Source organism: Protopterus annectens, chromosome 6.part0 (genome assembly GCF_019279795.1).
Source record: "Protopterus annectens isolate FY-2018-M chromosome 6.part0, PAN1.0, whole genome shotgun sequence".
In the NCBI taxonomy this organism is placed as follows: domain Eukaryota; kingdom Metazoa; phylum Chordata; order Ceratodontiformes; family Protopteridae; genus Protopterus; species Protopterus annectens.
The window spans coordinates 1,291,688,872-1,291,708,065 of NC_056737.1; positions in this window are offsets into that span (position 1 = coordinate 1,291,688,872).

The following is a 19,194-nucleotide window of genomic DNA, read 5'->3' on the forward strand; positions in this document are numbered from 1 at the left end:
GAACAATTACAGCAACTCTATGTGCAAGTCTGGACATAAGTGAAATGATGCTCTAGCCCTTCTGTTGCAACACCTACACACAGACACACACACACACACACACACACACACACACACACACACACACACACACACACACACACACACACACACACACACACACACACACACACACACACACACACACACACACACACACACACACACACTCTCTACATCCTCCCCTAAGATCCCCCCAAGGGTTCCCGTACCATGCACATTACCTTGTTTCTTCCTTTTCCCACATTTTCCTTACTCTCCAGCTTTTTCATGAAGCCATGACTTTCTATATGCTCTGAAATACATTTTAAAGTTTCTTTTTCTTTTTACACAGCCTTTTCATCCAGTGATGGCTTGAACACACATTATGATTAAGGAAATAAATTCACTGTTGCTGTTCAGCTTTAGTTTTCCTTACATACTTTCAACATACCTTTCCTGACCAAGACAGCACAGTAATAACCATTCAGGAAATAACTCAAATAAACCAGAGACCAAGAAGGCTAGGTTTACAGAGGGTCTAGGATGCATTTTAGAGCATTTTTTCAGCCTTTTAATCCAATGGTGGCCTAACAAAAATCATGAGAAGGAAAATAATTTCAGTCTTATTTTTTCTTTCTTTCAAAGAACTCATAAGTTGTGCCCAAGGCTTAATGTTCAAAGCTGACAAAATAGTAGCTCACAATAAACTAACAAGCCAGTAGTTGTGGGAATACATAGGTCTTATCTGGGAATACTGCCTGGCTCCCTAACTCACCCAAAAGACAGTCACTGCCTATGCATCCCTCTGGTGTTAGACTGGGATAAAACCAAAGGTGTAAATTGCCTTAGTCATATAGTTGAAGTGAATGCTGATATACACACATACATAGCATGACTCCTCACCCCTAACCCTCAAAGGCAGACACATGTATATGTGCCTGATGTGTGACTGTGAGGAAAGTAAAAAAAATAATGATCACTGTAATACATTCTAATTTCTTGTCCCTAGACAGTACACCACTCCCACACTTATGGTAACCTTCTTTGTACACCTGTGAGATCTGTCAGAAAAGTAAAAGAAACAATGACCACACTGTCCTCACCTCAAACACAAGCTATACTGACCTCATGTGTGCAACTCTAAGGTTTAACTGTGATGCACTTTAAAGAATCAGTAACCACACAATCCCTAGTGCCCCCCCCCCACAACCTATAAGAGTTTTTTGCACACACCCACACATCTGTTCAGGACTGGCTTTAGAATGGGTGTGGTTGAAGACAAAGGCTATTATAAGTTTTATCCTAAAAGAGTCATATCACACCACTGTTCTGGTTAAAGTGTGTAATCAACTGATATATTTGTTTCTTTTCATTTTCCCCCAACCAGCAACAGCTTTTTTGGGAGCCCCCACAGAGTCAAGGATGATTAAGGAAGCCCCCTGTATCCATTTATACAGACTGGGGAGTGAGGGCCACTAGACTCTGAGAAGATCTAAGTGTCTGAATGTAATGTGATATATTTTATGCCTTACTTTTGAAATATAATTACTTGCTAGGTACATTCTTAACTGATACCCTTAAGAATAATGTATGTGTCCTGGCATTACCGGGTGTGTGCACAGAAAAAAAAAAAGTAATATTTTACATACACATGCGCGCACACACACACACACACACACACACACACACACACACACACACACACACACACACACACACACACACACATGTAGGCATAAGCCATAGCAGTACTAGTTTTGTACTTATTTCAGCAAACACTGTGTAACACTTGTATTGTCACACCAGATCAGTGAATGCTATTTAGCAGTCGTCAGACAGCAGCATGGATAAGTCACTTTTATGTACCTCATTGAGGAGTAATGCATATCTGTCACTGTCCCTGATTTCACAGACCTGTCACTGTCTCTGATTTCACATACCTGTCACTGTCCCTGATTTCACAGACCTGTCACTGTCCCTGATTTCAAAGACCTGTCACTGTCCCTGATTTCATATACCTGTCACTGTCCCTGATTTCACAGACCTGTCACTGTCCCTGATTTCACATACCTGTCAGTGTCCCTGATTTCACAGACCTGTCATTGTCCCTGATTTCACATACCTGTCAGTGTCCTTGATTTCACAGACCTGTCAGTGTCCCTGATTTCACAGACCTGTCACTGTCCCTGATTTCGCAGACCTGTCACTGTCCCTGATTTCACAGACCTTAGCTGATTTTGCTCATACTTTTGCTTTGTCCTTCATAAAAAGTTTGATTTGCTGGTAAATCATTCAGGATTACAAATAGTCAATAAATCCAGACACCGGAGTTTTATGCTTATTGTCCAAAAATGCATGTTGATGCAAAAGGTGTTATTCTAGTAACGTTTTATGTGAATTAGAGTAATATTTAAAATGTGTTCCTGATTCTGAGGCTTTATTCTGCTATTATTTTTGGCACTGCACTGAATTCATAAACAAAGAATTTGAGAGTTGTAGTATCTGGTGTTCCGTAAGTATTTGTAAACCTCTCTGAAAGAGAAGACTATCCTTGATGATCGGAAGCATCAGCTCTTCTTATAAATCCAAAGTTTACAATGTGATAAGTCACTCTGAGCTGTTGATCTCTCTAGTGTTTACCCTGCTCATGTTCATGATCAGCTTTATCCTAACAGGGTCATATCACAGTCCTGTTCAGGTTAAACAGCATAATCAGGAAATTAATAAATTGTTTTTATTCTTCATTTTTATTCAACCAGCAGCAGCTTTTGTGGGGTCCCCACACTGTCAAGGATGATTAAGGGGGCCCCCTGCTGCCATGAGTATTGCAAGGAACTAAAGCTGGCTATGTAGTTAGTTTTAGTGGAGAAAATGTCCAACAGCAGGGTTTAACTAAGTTAGAAGCACAATGTCAGTGTTAAAATATTTAGTAGAATTGTGATGCCTGTTGCTTGATAAAACACTGTTACTATAACCAAAAATATCTTTGAATTTTAAGGGAAATATAAATAAGAGTTATTACCCACCTGGTGTATTACATATACAAGATTGTTGTACTAGCTTTTGTTGGTTTGACATACATGTTGCAAAATATCAGGATAATATAACTTGCTATAGTTGGGTACTCTGCAGAACTGGGGCCCTCAGTGACCGAAGGGTTCGCTGGTGCCTAAAGCCGACTATGCTTAGAACAATGTCACTAGATACTGCTGTAGAACATTTTAATGTATTCTTACTGACCTTTACTCATTACCACTTGGCCAAAAAAAAAAAAAAAATTAAACCCACCAATATGATGAGCATGTACAGGACCAGGCTTGGTTAAGATGTTGTTTAAGCAGTGGTTTAAAACTAGTGAGTTTATCGGAGAGTTCTATTTCCATGGGGATTGTGATGCCCACCATTGCTACCAGTATGTGATGGCCACCAATATGTGTTATGCCCATGCTGGGCCAGTAATCAAGGAGCCTGACTCCACACCACTGACACTGGAGAGAAACTTGCACTTGGAATACAAATGTTCACACTCAGTATTTCCAAATGCAGACATCTCTGCATCAACTACAATTTCCCTTAAGAGCACACAGGGAACACAATCAGTCCAGGGTCTGTATGTCTTTATATCTGTCTCCCTCCAGATCACCAATAAGACTCCCCACTGGTACAGCTGTAAGGTTAAGTCCTCAGCCGAGGCTCCAAGCGAAGTCCTCCAACACCCTCTCTGTAAACCCAGTGCTTCGTGTCCCTACCCCAGTTAGATGACACACACACTCTGAGATTGAATTTCCACACACATACCCACCCACCTGGGAAAGGCTGGCACAGAATATCCACTCTAACAACTTTGCCCAGAATATAAGGTAGTTATCACTGCCACCAGTGAGTTACTATAAGGTGCTTAAAAGGGTATCCAATTATGCTGTGTAATATTAATACTAATGCAAATGGTAGTAGTACACCAAGATGGCTAGGCCTTCTGGAGTGGCCTACACAGTGCCCCAAATAAATATAAGCACCCTCCAAGGTTAGATACTTTTTACAAGGACTAGCCACAATAAAAGTTTTAAATATATTTAATAATAAATAATAAGTACATGAACAAAATCACTGAATTGGCCATGCGCATGAATGGTAGTTCGATGTTTAGTAGTAGATGACATGGCATTCAATGTTTAGCTGTTTTGATTAGGTAATATAGACCCATTTTGTAGTGCAGGGTACTTATCTGAATGATGAAAGAGTTTGTGGGCTGTAGTCAGTTGTGAATATATTAGACAGTTGTGCAGTTCACCCCAGTTAGATTTAATGGTGTGCAGTATATGGTGGTCATATTTGAGACTGTTATCTATTATAACACCTAGACGTTTAATGTGAATTACAGTTTCAATGACAGTATTATTCGCTGACTATGTTAAAAGATTGCTTTTCATTTTGACAACTTTTTGAGGTGAAAAGCATTAACTTAGTTTCCTTGGGGTGGAGTAAGAGGTTTGGTTCTTTGAGTCAGGTTTCTACAGAGGAGAAAGATATCTGGGTAATGTCTTGGAGCTTATTTATTGTTGAGGCTGTACATATTAGGTCAGTATGCAGATGACTGAACATTAAACTAGCGTGGCGAGTAGAGGTTATTAATAAAATATATTAATGAGAAGAGGACCCACAATAGAGCCCTGAGAGACACCTGAAGTCACTCGTTGAAAGGATGAGTAGGTTTGTTGCCATTTAACGACTTGTTGCCTTCCAGACAGGTAACTAAGGAACCACAACACAGAGTAAGTCCTACTGAGGAGTTGAATGAGAAGTTGCCACTGTGAGACAGTATCAAATGCCTTTGACAAGTCTAAGAACATGGTGAACACAAGCAGGCCATCATTTCTATGTTGGTTTATTACATTTAAAATGTAGTAGAGCAGTAGTGGTGCTGTGCTGTTCTGTGCTAGGGCCTAAAGCCATATTGCATTTCTGAGAGCAGGTTATTTGAGGTTAGGCATTGCATCATCTGCATTTGGATGCATTTCTCCAATAATTTGGAGCGGGGAGAATCCCTATTGGTCTGTAGTTAGACTGCGTTGATGTTCCAACTGTGTGCAGTGATATCATGTAGGATTTTTTTCCACAGTGATGGGACGTATTTTTCTGTTATGGGCCTACTAATTAGTATGGACACAGAGACAGCTATGACTTCTGCAGCCATTTTTAGGCAGTCTGATGGTAGTTGGTCTACAGCTACAGAAGTAGATTTTAGTTTAAGGAACAACTTCCTTTCAAGTGAGGTGGACAGGAGTAGATTGAAGGGGGCAAATGTGTTAGTGTCCAAGACAGATAATATTGATTGTATGAAGTAGGAATTAAACTCTGTGGGACTAGAGTCTGTCATATTGTCTGTTTTTGGAGAGGGACTAATGGTCTTGCCAGGGTGGAGTAGTGATAACCAAAAATGTTTTGGGTTGTTTATACATTTGTCTTGTAGGCTGGTATAGTATGTTTGCTTATCCAGTTTGGCATGGAGTTTTACAAGGTTTCTAAGATTGCTGGAGGGTATTTTGAGTTCTATTTTTATACCATTTTTCCAGGCTTTATTCCTTTTTATCATGATATTTTGTTTTCTTTATCAGCCATGATGTGGGGTCAGACTTAATCTAGCACCAGTATGTAATAAAAGAGTAAAGGTCTGGCACCTCCCATATCCCCCTAACTAAATATACCAACTCCGAGGTCACACTTCCACGGGGGTAAGGGGCAAAGTTCAACATGGTGGCCAAGTGGTTACGTACCTGGAGTTGGAAGTCAGTGTTCCAGGGCATAATTGTTCTGTGGTTGTTGGCTTTCTTGGGTTGGGATTTTAAAAGTCAGCCTTCTGGTATTTCGGTGTTCTGAAGTAGACCCCTCCCACACACACACACACACACACACACACATATATATATATATATATATATATATACACAGTATGTATGTATGTATATATATATATATATATATATATATATATATATATATATATATATATATATATATATATATATATATATATATATATATATATATATATATATATATATATATATATATATATATATATATATATATATATATATATATATATATATATATATATATATATATATATATATATATATATATATATATATATATATATATATATGTGTGTGTGTGTGTGTGTGTGTGTGTGTGAGAAATAAGGAAGAGATGATGGGAGGTGTTATAGGTAAACGGGGAGGCAATGTAGTTTACAAAATGTCTCAAATGGATGGATATTCGCACATTAACTGGAGGAACACAGAGTAGCTAAATGGTGATAAGAGGTGTGGACAAGGCACAAGTGGTGGATATACAACAAAAGGGGTATACCTGGGTGGGGGATGGGCAGAGTTCCGACTGCTGTCTGGCTCAAAGGACTAATAGTTCAACCCAGAAGATGATTCGTATGGGTCAGGGTAGCCAGTAACAGAGACCAGGTCCTGCTATGGTGGCCTGGTGATAGAGGCCTACCAGTTAAATGCATCTGCAGTTCTCTCCAGGAGAGGCATGCTGGTGATTAACCAGTGCACCATCGACCACGTTCCACTCGCACTGCCCAGTGCACCATCAACCACCTTACATACCTCCTGCTACATTGTGACACCTGGGCAGCAGCAGGTTTTCAAACTGGGCTGCCTGCTTGGAAGAGGCCAAAATCTGTTTCAGTGAGGCACTTCCAGCTCTCTCACCCATCACAGCTGCAGCCTCACATAGCAGGGTTCAGCTAAGGTTGACATGCCTGTGATTTGTTGTCATCATCATGACATGCAGGAGGGAGGCAATGGGTAACATTAGTGATGTCTTACAAATGGTAAAGTCAATACAGTACGTTAGTATGTAATTTATAAACTAACCAGACCATTCAAGTCTCTGCTGCCTCAACAGCGAACATGTCTGGTCCTTCACTACGCTTTTTCTGAAAGACACAAGGCTCATCATCAGACAAGGGTGTATATAAGATACAGCCATTAGTGCAAAACTACACTTTCACTCGTATGTGCATGATAGCAAAAGCATGGAAATGTGTCAACAGCCTCACAACTAACCACAACCCGATATGTATGTGCAAAATACAGTCTCGCTATTGAATAAGTACTTCTACCTCTTGGAATAAACAACTATGACTTTTAAAAAACAACTCTTCAAGTAAGTTGTGAACTTTGAATTTTTGAATTAACTACTGTTTATCCCTGATCATGGTTCCGGTCACTTTTTTGTTTTGCTAGTCTTCCGTTATTAGTAACAGACTTGTCACTGGGCTAATACTGTTGTTTTATTTTTAAATTGTAGGTAACTGTCAGCTGTAACAGTGGCATAGCATAGAGCATTATATTGCAGTCTTATGAAATACAGCCTTCTTTTCACATTTCCATGAAGTTTTAAGGAATGCCATTATAGGAATGAAATGTATGCAGTTGAAAAGTTTCCTAAGACTGGGTTACAGCGTATGCTATTTTTTAATTTAATTAATCATTTTTTTTTTATTTTATTTTATTTTTGTTAACCGGGAAAGTCCGACTGGACACAGGTCCATTTTCAGCGGAGGCCCGGGGAGAAAAGCTCCATGATACAATACAATATTAGATGAAAACAGTACAAAGCAATTCTTAACATTTATAAGTAGTACAGAGGACCATTTACCTGGCATGTGATAACTAGAAGAATATACAGTCAGTACTCTAGTAGAATATACAAGTAGTACAAATAATACAAATATATATAAATAATTTTTTTTTTTTTTTTCCTTCAGAATATTAGTAAATATAAAGTTGTAATACATTTATGCTTTAGTGTAACTGAGAAGTAAATAAATGTCCATAGTGGCATAAAATAGGATAAAGGTATAGGTATAGGATGAGAGTAAGATAAGCTCTGTTAGGTATTGTGTTAGTCTAGAAACGGATTAGAGTGTTTTTCAGGTAAGGGATATAGTACAGAACAGTACAAGTGTTGGAATGTTTACTGCTTATAGATTGATGAAATGTTAGGATGAATCTGTGGGATAGCAGTAGAGCTCAGTAAAGGAAAATGTTGTAGTGTAGCATAGTCCTTGCAACTGAGCATAGATGTTGCTACCCTGGGGTATAGCAAGAGCAGAGCCAGATGTTAGAATAGTAGGATTTCAAGAGGTGTTTGAAATGGGTGCAAGAAGTAGTGCTGGTTATATTGTTTGGGAGTGAGTTCCAGGTTTGTGCTGTTGTGCAGGCAAAGAGAGATTTACCTGCTTCATTTTTATGTCTGATTACTTGAATGAGATTTTGGTTGCTAGATCTCAGGGCTCTAGTGGTGGTGTAGGGCTTAATTAGTTGTTGGAGGGCAGGAGTTTTTTCAGGGTAGTAGTAGAGTTTATGTGCAACTATGGCTTGATTGAGTCTAAGTAGCTGAGGAAGTTCCAGCCACTTGAGTTGCATTAGGGAAAGACAGTGATGGGATCTATTTGAGGAGTCTGTTGCAAATTTGGCAATTTTGTTGTAGCATGATTCCATTTTGTGAAGTTCGGTCCGGTGAAGGTTAGTTAAGATAGGGGAAGCATAGAGAAGGATAGAGAGGAGATGGCTTCTTGCAATAGTGGCTTTGGTCTGAATAGTCATGAACTTTTTATTTCTATAGAGCAGACCCAGTTTTCGGTTGACCTTTTTGATGGTTTGTGCTATATGGATATCATACTTTAGGTGGTTATCAATGTCAACTCCTAGTAGTTTGGTGTGGTTGGTTGGTGTGATTTGAGTATTGTTTTTGGAGCATATAGTGAGGTTATAGTCAGAGTTGGATGATCTGCCAGGGGTGAATAGTATTAGTTTGGTTTTCTTTGGGTTGAGAAGAAGTTGTATTTTAGTAAACCAGGTTTCAGCTAGGGTAAAGTTGTATTGGGTGATGGTGTGTAGTTCCTTAATGCTGGTGGCAGCACAGGTTATGGTAGTGTCATCAGCATATTGAACTACTGTAGCAGTGGGTAGTGAAGAAGAAATGTCGTTAGTGAAGAGGGAGAATAGCAGTGGACCAAGGATTGATCCCTGAGGGACTCCTATGGACACTGGTAAGAGAGGGGACAGCTTTTCTTGCCAGAGAACTGCTTGTTGGCGTTCTGATAAATAGCTGCTGAACCAGAGTATGGTGGAGGGGCAAATATTGAGACTAGATAGAGTATTGAGGAGCAGATTGTGGTTAACCATGTCAAAGGCTTTTGATAAGTCGAGGAAGATGGAAGATACGAAAAGACCTTGGTTTCTAAAGTGATTGACTGTGTTGGTATAGGATAGAAGGGCAGTGGTTGTGCTGTGGGAGGGTCTGAAGCCATGTTGGGAGTTGGATAGTAGTTTATTTTGTTGAAGATATTGCATTAGTTGCAAGTGGACAACTCTTTCTAGAATTTTGATAAGGGTGATAGTATGGCAATTGGACGATAGTTGGTTAGCTCTAAGGAGTTGATGATATTATGATAGCTGGATGGTAGTTGGTCTGATCTCATGATCTATTTGATGCAGGTGACCCTACAGACACAGATCTGGCAGTGCTGTGGGACCTGGCCTCAAATGAGAGGTTTTGCTAGGAGTAGATGACTGCTGATTTATTCTTCATGAAATATGTTGTGTTTGCCCTCCCCACTACTTACAGTACTTTCTTGAAGCACCTGAAGTCCTATTTGATCTGCCCCACACATGGCTAGATAGTACCCCATCCTCTTCCCTTCCAAGACTGACTCCTACTTGAGGCTGGTAAGTCCTAACTAGTGTAAGAATGCAGGCATCCATAGGTGCTTTGCATGCCACCATACTGTGGATCAATGTGATCATGGAATTCTCTCTCCTCTCTGCTATTTCCATATAGTGCTGGAAATCTTCACATACACCCTAGAGAACTCTGACCATTTCTAGCTGGCTCTGTGTGGCAGTACTCTGAACCTTAACAATGCTACAGCACATTTTCTGCTGGGAAGCCAAAGCTTTACATGTTTCCTGGGCTAGCTGTGACAAATTCCGGAATAGAGGCCACTCTGTGAAAGAGTCACTGTGGACACGGTTACCTCTGAATTTCTGTCACCATCCTGAAAGTGTTCATCTGGGTTTAGAGGTGATAGTGCAGAGATGCATGGGGTTTCTCCCTGTACAAGTTGCAGTGTAATGTCAGCCTGGGTTTGACTTTGTGATGCATAGTGTGTGACATCCTGCCATTAAATTTGGGGACAGCGTGCCACTTTTCTCAGGCTGCCTCATAAATATAACTGTGTCATCATCATCACCATTATCATCAGCAGCAGCAGCAGCCATTCTGCTGCTGATATCATCCAAATTTAGCATACTGGAACTGTTTTTTTTTTTGTTTGTTTTTTTGCCGCTGTCCCTGTAAACAGTAAATTGAATACATTATTAATAAGTAGCATACACTACTGTATGCTGCGTAAGTAGGTGTGAAAGACATTTACCATGCTACTGCCGCCGCTGTTATTCTGTGCAGAAGTGGAGAGTTAACCTCTTAGTAGTGATTGCCATGTATTAAATGTAACCTTTGTATTACAGAATTCATTTCTTATAAATGCGTTACTATTTTTAAACCAACCTTCCTGAACAGACTTGTATTTTTGCTGCAGACATTGGTAATAACCACAATCCACACCATCTCTGATTCCAGTCCCATCACCAATCATCCACAGTAATGGAGAGGTGGTATTCCTCATGTGGTGTTAAAGGGATAATTATAGGAATCCCTCAGTATGGTCTGGCACATCTATTATAATATTTGCCCTCTTCTTGCATTGTGTTAATATACAGTTACCTCCACTAACAGCATTTATATCTGTAACCACTTCATGCCCGGTCTGTGCTGTCTCAGCTTGTTTGGGTCCCCTTTTCCAAAAATAAATTTGCCATATGTCATAAGGGCTGCCATGAGAATGCGGTTCTTTGTATAGCTAAAGTCATCCTTCCTATGCCTCAGTGCCTGGTTTTGTGTCATTATTGCACCTAAAATAATATGCCACAGTCATACATATTACACCTTTGATGTAATAATCTGTCATACAACACAACAATAATGCAAGTGAACAACACAAGTTATGTGAAACAACACCCATATTTATATACACATGCAGACCCTAAAACAGGAAAGTAATGTTTGCATCATCATAAAGACATTCACAATACTAAGGCCAGCAGTTTCTTAATAGACTTGCATCCTTCCCCTAATACTTCCCTGTATTTAAACCATAATATTTCATTCAGGAATATCAGAAAACTCCCAGCAAAGCACATGGTTTGTTGTGCCATCCAAACATCCTTAACAATTCAGTGCTTTATAACTAAATCACTACAAAGGTTTAATTCTACCCTGTATGCACAATCACTATGTCAGCAAAATGAACTTGTCTTTCTCATTGCTCACTATGCATTTTCACTACCACTGCAATGAATTTCCTTTTCTAAAAAACAGCTTTTCAGTATTCACATAAATCATCCAAATCTGACGATCAAATCAGTAAAGCACACATTCCATCAATTAAACCCAGTATTCTAACATCATTATGAAGTCTTTGTTAATACTGCCTAACATTTTTAATAGTTATTGCTTACTTTACCAATTCCACATTTTCCTAAACCATTTGATGTATAACTCAAATGATCGCAAGTGAATATGGCAGTCTTAAACTTATTTGCATAACTTCAGGGTCATTTATACTTTTTTATGCAGTTTCGGTAATTTTACCCTTATCTCTATGACCATAATAAAACATGAAAGTGTAAGGCAACCTATTTGTGTAACCAGGCCTTAAATAGTTGTGAACATGGCCTCTAGTACGTGTGAATGCATTGTGGATGATGGCAGAGTCCTCGGCAGTCACCAGCAATCTCCAAATGGCTATGAGAATGCATGAGCAAACTCAGTTATTCTGTAAAGTCACAATGTTTAGAAAAGTGCAAATAGAGTCCTATGCATGTCGGTTTGCATATCCATGAGGCATAATCCCTACCCATCCAACATAATCTGGTACAACTTGCCACCTCATTTACTAAAAGTTGGTAATGAGACACAGGAAGATTATTTCTGCAGAAATAAACAATGCAAAAAAAGCTATGCTGCAGAAGGAATGCATAAATAAATGATTGCTTCCTCACATTCAGGTGTAATACTCCAAAAAGATACTAACAACAACAACAACAGGAAGGCACAAAGCAGCAACAAGTGTAATTAATATTAGAACTAATGATTTAATTAATAACTTTTACCCGCCATATAAATGAAATGTGACTGCATTTCTTAAAAAAATCTAGGTGACTAAGCATTTTTAGTAAAACCAAACATACCAATAACCACAGTACCAGGTCTATCGGTCTAATGCCCCTGCTTGTTAACTGGGTTGGTTAGGGTGATGTCATCCCAGAGTTGTTTGAAACCGGTCAACCAAGGACCTGCTCATGTTTTTTTCATTCTGGTACTGGCACTCTAATGATGGAAGCACCTGTGAAGGTATGAGGCCGAGCTGAACTGGTCTGACAAGGAAACCCAGATTATGGTCTTTCTTCTTAGGGATTAATACCTAGATAGATTAAAATCCTTTGTAGGAGGACTGGAAGAAAACTGAAATTTGACAAGTTGGGTGAGTACCTGTCAAACCTGACAGAAATTATCCACTCTGGCCCAGGTACTGATGAGATAAAACAGTACAACTCAGCTCAACAGAACAGGAGATTGACAAGGATTACTGAGGGTGCTCATAAGTAAAAAGAAAAGTTAAGTAATAAATGCTATTTTCTGTTTTAGCTGATTTTGTTACTATAAATGCAGGCGTATTTGTACACAAAGATCATAGAAGGACTAGAGAACTTTTCAGTATGTTATTGCAGCCAAATCCATATTGGGAGGAAATTTCAAGTGTGTTACTATTTGTTATGGTAAACTAGCTTATCTCATTAGTATCAAGAGAACGCAAATGTAAAACAAACCACCAATTGATAACAATACGTAGATTGTTCCCATGTATCCAGAGAGGGGTCTACCTCATAACATTGAAATTTCAAAACGTTGAATTTCATAACATTGAGACCCTAACATCAAAAATTCAAAACACTGAAAACCCAAAACATTGAAAACTCAGAACATTGAAAGTGTGCTTCATAACATTGAAAACTGCATTGCACAAGTAAATAAGATCCCCTCCACCTACAACAACAGCTAACTAACAAACACACTTTGTACTACGTTTCTGCAGGGGGCATGACCCCTGCACCCCCCCATGTGGGGGGCTCTGCCTGCCACACCCCCCCGTAAATTAAATATACCAAAACCAAAATCACACTACAGTTGAAAAAAGTTTAATTTCCTAACCTCAGTGTATGGTGATACACAAGGTTAGGAATTAACTTTTTTCCACTATAGTTAGATCTTGGAGTTGGTATATTTAATTTACGGGTGTGCAGGGTCCCCTGCAGAAACCTAGTAGAAAGTGTGTTTGTTAGTTAGTACGTGTTGTAGATGGAGAAGATGTTATTTACATATGAATTGTAGTTTTCAATATTATGAAGCACACTTTCAATGTTCTAAGTTTTCAATGTTTTGGGTTTTCGGTGTTTTGGGATTTAGATGTTTTGGTCAAAATGTTATGAAATTTAACGTTATGAAATTTCAATGTTATGAAGTAGACCCCCAGAGAGATGCCTTACACCAGTCCAGGATTCTCTTTAGCGGGTTAAAGAATCACTGCCCTGGTTAGAACTGACCACCACACCACCCCGCACCTCTGCCCCCTCAACAATGGTGTCTTTCACTGCAACAACAACCCAAAACATTGAAAACTCAGAACATTTAAAGTGTGCTTCATAACACTGAAAACTGCATTGCACAAGTAAATAAGATCCCCTCCACCTACAACAACAGCTAACGAACAAACACACTTTGTACTACGTTTCTGCAGGGGGCATGATCCCTGCACCCCCCCATGTGGGGGGCTCTTTATTGAAGGTAATGCTACTCAGTGCTAGAAGTCTAAACCTCAAAATGCACTCTCTCGAGGCACTCCTAAAAATGGAGAACATCGATATCTGTGCAGTAACTGAGACCTGGTTCAAGGCTCCAGAGAGCACCTCTGAAATACCAGGCTACAACTCTTACCACACTTTTCGGCCACAAAACCAAGACCGAAACACTAAAGGTGGAGGAGTGCCCATATTCACCAAGGATATTCACACCTCCAGGCTAGTTGCCTAATACAATGCACCTGAAATTCTCCAGGTGCAACTAACACTAGGTAAGACTGCAATCCAAATTGTAGCTTGCTACAGATCCCCCACCATGCCCCAAGAATCTCACTACACCTTTCTAAACATACTGGAAAATATTAAGATACAACCAAACACCCTAATACTGGGTGATTTCAACTACTCTGCCATTAACTGGGAAAACTACTTGGGTACCAACTCCTTTTCCCAACGGTTCTTGGAATTCATAAATTCCAATGCCCTGGATCAACTAATCCATTGTCCCATCAGGGGCTCCAATATCCTAGACCTGGTCATTATCAACATGGGAGATAGATGCTCCACACCAGTGGTCACCCCCTCATTGGTCAGGTCTGACCATAAGCAAATCACCCATGGCATCCACATCCCACCCCCACCCTCCAGTAAGGAAACCTCCTTAAAAAACTTCTCCAAAGCCAACTTCATGCTACAGAAATCAGAAGTGACAAACTTCATGACACCAATGCAGACGGGATCTGAAAGTTCGACTGCAGAATCCTACACTAAGGCACTGTACAAGCGCATCCACTTGTGCATGAATCGTGCCATCCCAAATAGAACCAAGATGCTCTTCTCCAAAAAAAAGGAAGCCAATCTGGTGGTCCCCTGCTATAAACAAACTATACAACAGAAGGAAGAAACTGTTGCAGAAAAGAGGAAAATCCCAGGATGCAAAAAACTCCCTCACCAGCCTCAGTAAGAAGCTGAGATCCCTCATAAAATCCAAAAAAGCTAGTTACATAAATAAAATTGCCAAAGATTCCAAAGACGACCACCAGGCATTCTATAGTTATGTCAAAAATCTAAATGGCAAGCTCAGATCTGCTCTGAGCTACAACAGAATGGCATTAAATATACTGATCCCAAGGATATTGCCAATATCCTGGCAGATCGATTCAGTGCCAACTTCACCCCCCCTCTCACCCCCTAAAGGGACCATCTCAATACCAAAAGATTGCTAAATTCTGGCAACAGCCACACAGGTAGAAACCGCACTCTCCAAAGCTAAGAATACAGCATCCATGGGACCAGATGACATCCGAGGCTGTGTACTACATGAACTACAAAATGAACTGGCACCTGACCTAAGTGTCATGTTTAATCATAGCCTCACATAGGCTTTGTGCCCACTGAGGGGTGCACAGCTACAGTTATCCCACTCCACAAGGGGGGATCCGCCTTGGATCCCGGGAACTACCATCCCATCAGTCTGACAAGCCTGATCTGCAAGGGCATGGAACGCATTATCATGGAACTTATAAACAAAGACATTGGCAACCTTAAAACACTGGACCCCACTCAGTTTGGGTTTGTGAAGGGCCGATTCTGTCTCCTGAATCTGAGTGACTTCTTCAAATCAGTCTCCAGAGCTGTGGATGAGGGTAAGGTGGTCCACACAGTCTATATGGACCTCGCCAAGGCCTTCAACGCCACCCCCCACCCTGGAATCATAGATAAACTTACTAAGCTGAGCATAAATCCCTATGTCACTTGATGGGTTGCCAACCGGCTTACTGACAGAACCCAGACTGTAAAAGTAGCCAACTCCAAATCCAGCTCCAGACAAGTGGCAAGTGGAGTACCTCAGGGTTCAGTCCTGGGACCACTCTTATTTGGCATCTACTTCTCTGAAGTACAGGCCAACACTAAGGGACTCTGGCTAACAAAGTTCGCAGATGACTGCAAACTGGGAGCCATTATTGAATCCCCAAATGATGTGGATATTCTACAAAAGGGCCTTACAGAAACAGATGCCTGGTGCCAGAGCCATGGGCTCAAGCTTAATGCCAAGAAATGTACAGTTATCCTCTTCAGAAAAAAACATGTACCCATGAATTACCACATAGGTGGCAGTACACTAAACATCAAAAGTGTGATGAGAGACTTAGGGACACAGGTGAACAATGGTCTCACTTTCGATAACCATATCGCCACAACAGTCAGGAAATCCTTCTATGTGGCACACCTCATCACTAAGGGCTTTTCAACCAGAAAAAAGGAGGTCATTGTCCCACTGTACTCATCCCTCATTAGACCCATTATAGAGTATAATGCCCCATTTGGTATGTTCCTCACAAGATATCTGCAACAGCTGGAAAGAACACAGAAATACCTCACTAAAAGAATCACAGGCCTAAAGCAGATGCCATATGCTGACCATCTAAAAAAACTCCAGCTATACTCTGTGGCATATCGTCTACTCAGAGGTGATCTCTGCTTAACATACAAGGCCATGTCAAACCCTGAGCTGTTGGACATGCTCCACTTAAAGAAATCCCAATCCCTCAGAGCCACACGCTCCAGGGATCTAAACCTTGTCATCACAATGAACAAAACATGCTGGAGGGATAGGTTCCTGACCCAGAGACTGCCCATACATGTCAAGCAGAGCACCTGATTGGCCCTCTTCAAAAGGAACCTTGATGATTGGATGGGAGATAGGAAATTCACCCCAGGGATCATGTCAGTCACCCTGCTAGACAGAAGTCCAGAGAAGTAAATATTGTGAGAAGAAATATCCAGGGAATTGTTATGGCTAGGCTTGTATAGGCCCTAGGGCCGATAGCCTAGTACCAACCTATGAACCTATGAACAACAACAGCAGGCAGTGAAAACATTTGCGGTAGTGTGGACCAGGGGTTGTTTGTGGGCTGGACTCCTCATCATAGCCCCTTCCCTTGTCTCCTGTCCTATACCATCTTACCTACTTCCTAGCCACATAAGGAGATCAGCCCCTGACAAAAATACTACCCCTTCCCTCCCACCTCCTCTAACACAACTCTCTTGATGTTTTCCTTCTGTGTTCCCCTCTTTGTCATGTCTTCCATTTTTCAGTCTTTCTATCTCCCCTTTTCCATTCTTTTTAGCAATCAACAGTATTTCTATATAAGGATATTCCTATATAAAATATATAAAATCCAGTAATATTCTTTTAAACTTAATAATGACTGCATTTTCCTCTCCTTGCCTTAAGTACATCATGGGAGTATGTGCATAGCTACATTTGTCCACAGTGCACAAAACCTTCTGTAAGCATAAGAACACTAACACTTTTACATAGCACTTCACTCATACTTAATGATAAAGTACAGCTACTTTAAGCTTCTGCCCTACAAGAGCATTTTGCTTAAAACACCATCACATTTCCTTAGTCATTGCAAATGACCTGCGAACACTGAATTTACATATAGACATTGAGATGCCTTCGGCGGATAGCCATTATGCAAAGGTGAGCATCTAGACTATGAATGCTACCTTAAATCTGACATGCCTTCATTATCAGGGCTGAATATTTCATTGTTTATTTTATACTCCTTATACGTTTTGCTATTAGAAGAGGAACTCTTCTCCTTAGGTATCTTCTAAAACTGGGCTATGCCTAACAGGACATGACAGATAAAAAATGCTGATTAATTAACTAACATTGAAAAGAAAGGTAATTTATAGTCTTCAGTAAAACGAAGTGATACATTTTCACAATGTTTCAAGCAGAAATCTACATTATTTAACATAATGTGTTGCTTTCTTTACTATCATTTGTGTTCTGTAACTCTGTAAGGAAGAATTTGGTGCACCAACCCCTATCATATTAAATAACTGTGTACCCCACTGTGTCTTTAAATAAGATGGTGGAGACCTTGTGGCAGCAAGAAAAGGAGTTTGCATTTGTCTGTGTCCTGTGCAATTAGGGTTACCACCTGTCCCACTTTGCGAGGGACAGTCCCTCTTTGGGCAGTTGTGTCCTGACAAAAAATATTAAAAATGGCAAATGTCCTGAGATTGTAGGACATAATTATGTCCTATATTTTATGTAATAGTTGCATAAAACAGTTATTCTGTATCTAAAATACCTAAATGTTATAAGAAAAAGAATAAGCAACTAAAATGATACAAGAATAAGCTATTATTTAGGCAAAAAAGTTAAGTTCTATCCTTTGTACTGACCGTGGGTATGTGTTGGCCTGTAAAATCTGATGTTTGTCCAGAAAATGTCCCACTTTGGCCATTTGAAAACGTGGCAACCCTATGTGCAATACTTATGATGAGTGCTACTCAGATTTTATAAGTTTTCATGGGGTATAACAGGAAGGATTGTCCCACTGGAAGGAGCTTATCTGATGTGTTTTTGTGTCTGAGTGGTTGTGTGTGGAGCACTGAGTCAGTATAGTGCACGTGTGTGTGCAAGCGTGTGCATGTGTACGTATGTGTGCATTTGTGTATCTGTATGTGTGCATATGTGTGTGTGTACGCGTGTGCGAGCACATATTTGTGTGTGTGCATGTACATATTTGTGTGTATTCATGTCTGCATATGTATGCTCATGCGTCCCTGTGTATGTGTTCATTCAAACCAATGACCGAGATTCACAATGATTAGACTAGTCAATGTGCTTTTTTACATAAGGACTACATGGTTCTTGATGATTCTGATATCAAGGTTTAGGGCCAAAGACACTGAATCATTGTTTTTTGTCTCATGTTAAAGTAAAGCACGCTAGAATATTTAAGCCTGAGTGATTAAACAAAGCCAACTATGAGTAAATCCTAATATACCATCACACAGGAGTGGATTATTGCTATTTTACAACAATTTTTAAGAAATAAATTGCTTACTTTTCTTAATGTCTTTGTATAAGGAGAGTTAAGTCATCTTCCACTTTGTGCTGTCTTCTAATATAGACTGATAAACTGCTCATGCATACGGGCCTAACATTCATACGTTTACACAGTACATCAGTGCAGTGCAGGAGAAGCAACGGAGAAAAGAGAACTATGTTGCTATGTTTTTATCCCCCAAGTTTAAAAAAAATGAGATTTTAATAGGGACATTGCAGTAAAACAAAGAAAATCAGGTATTATTCTGCTTATTTAGTTTTGTGGAATGTTCCTGATTTTTCTCA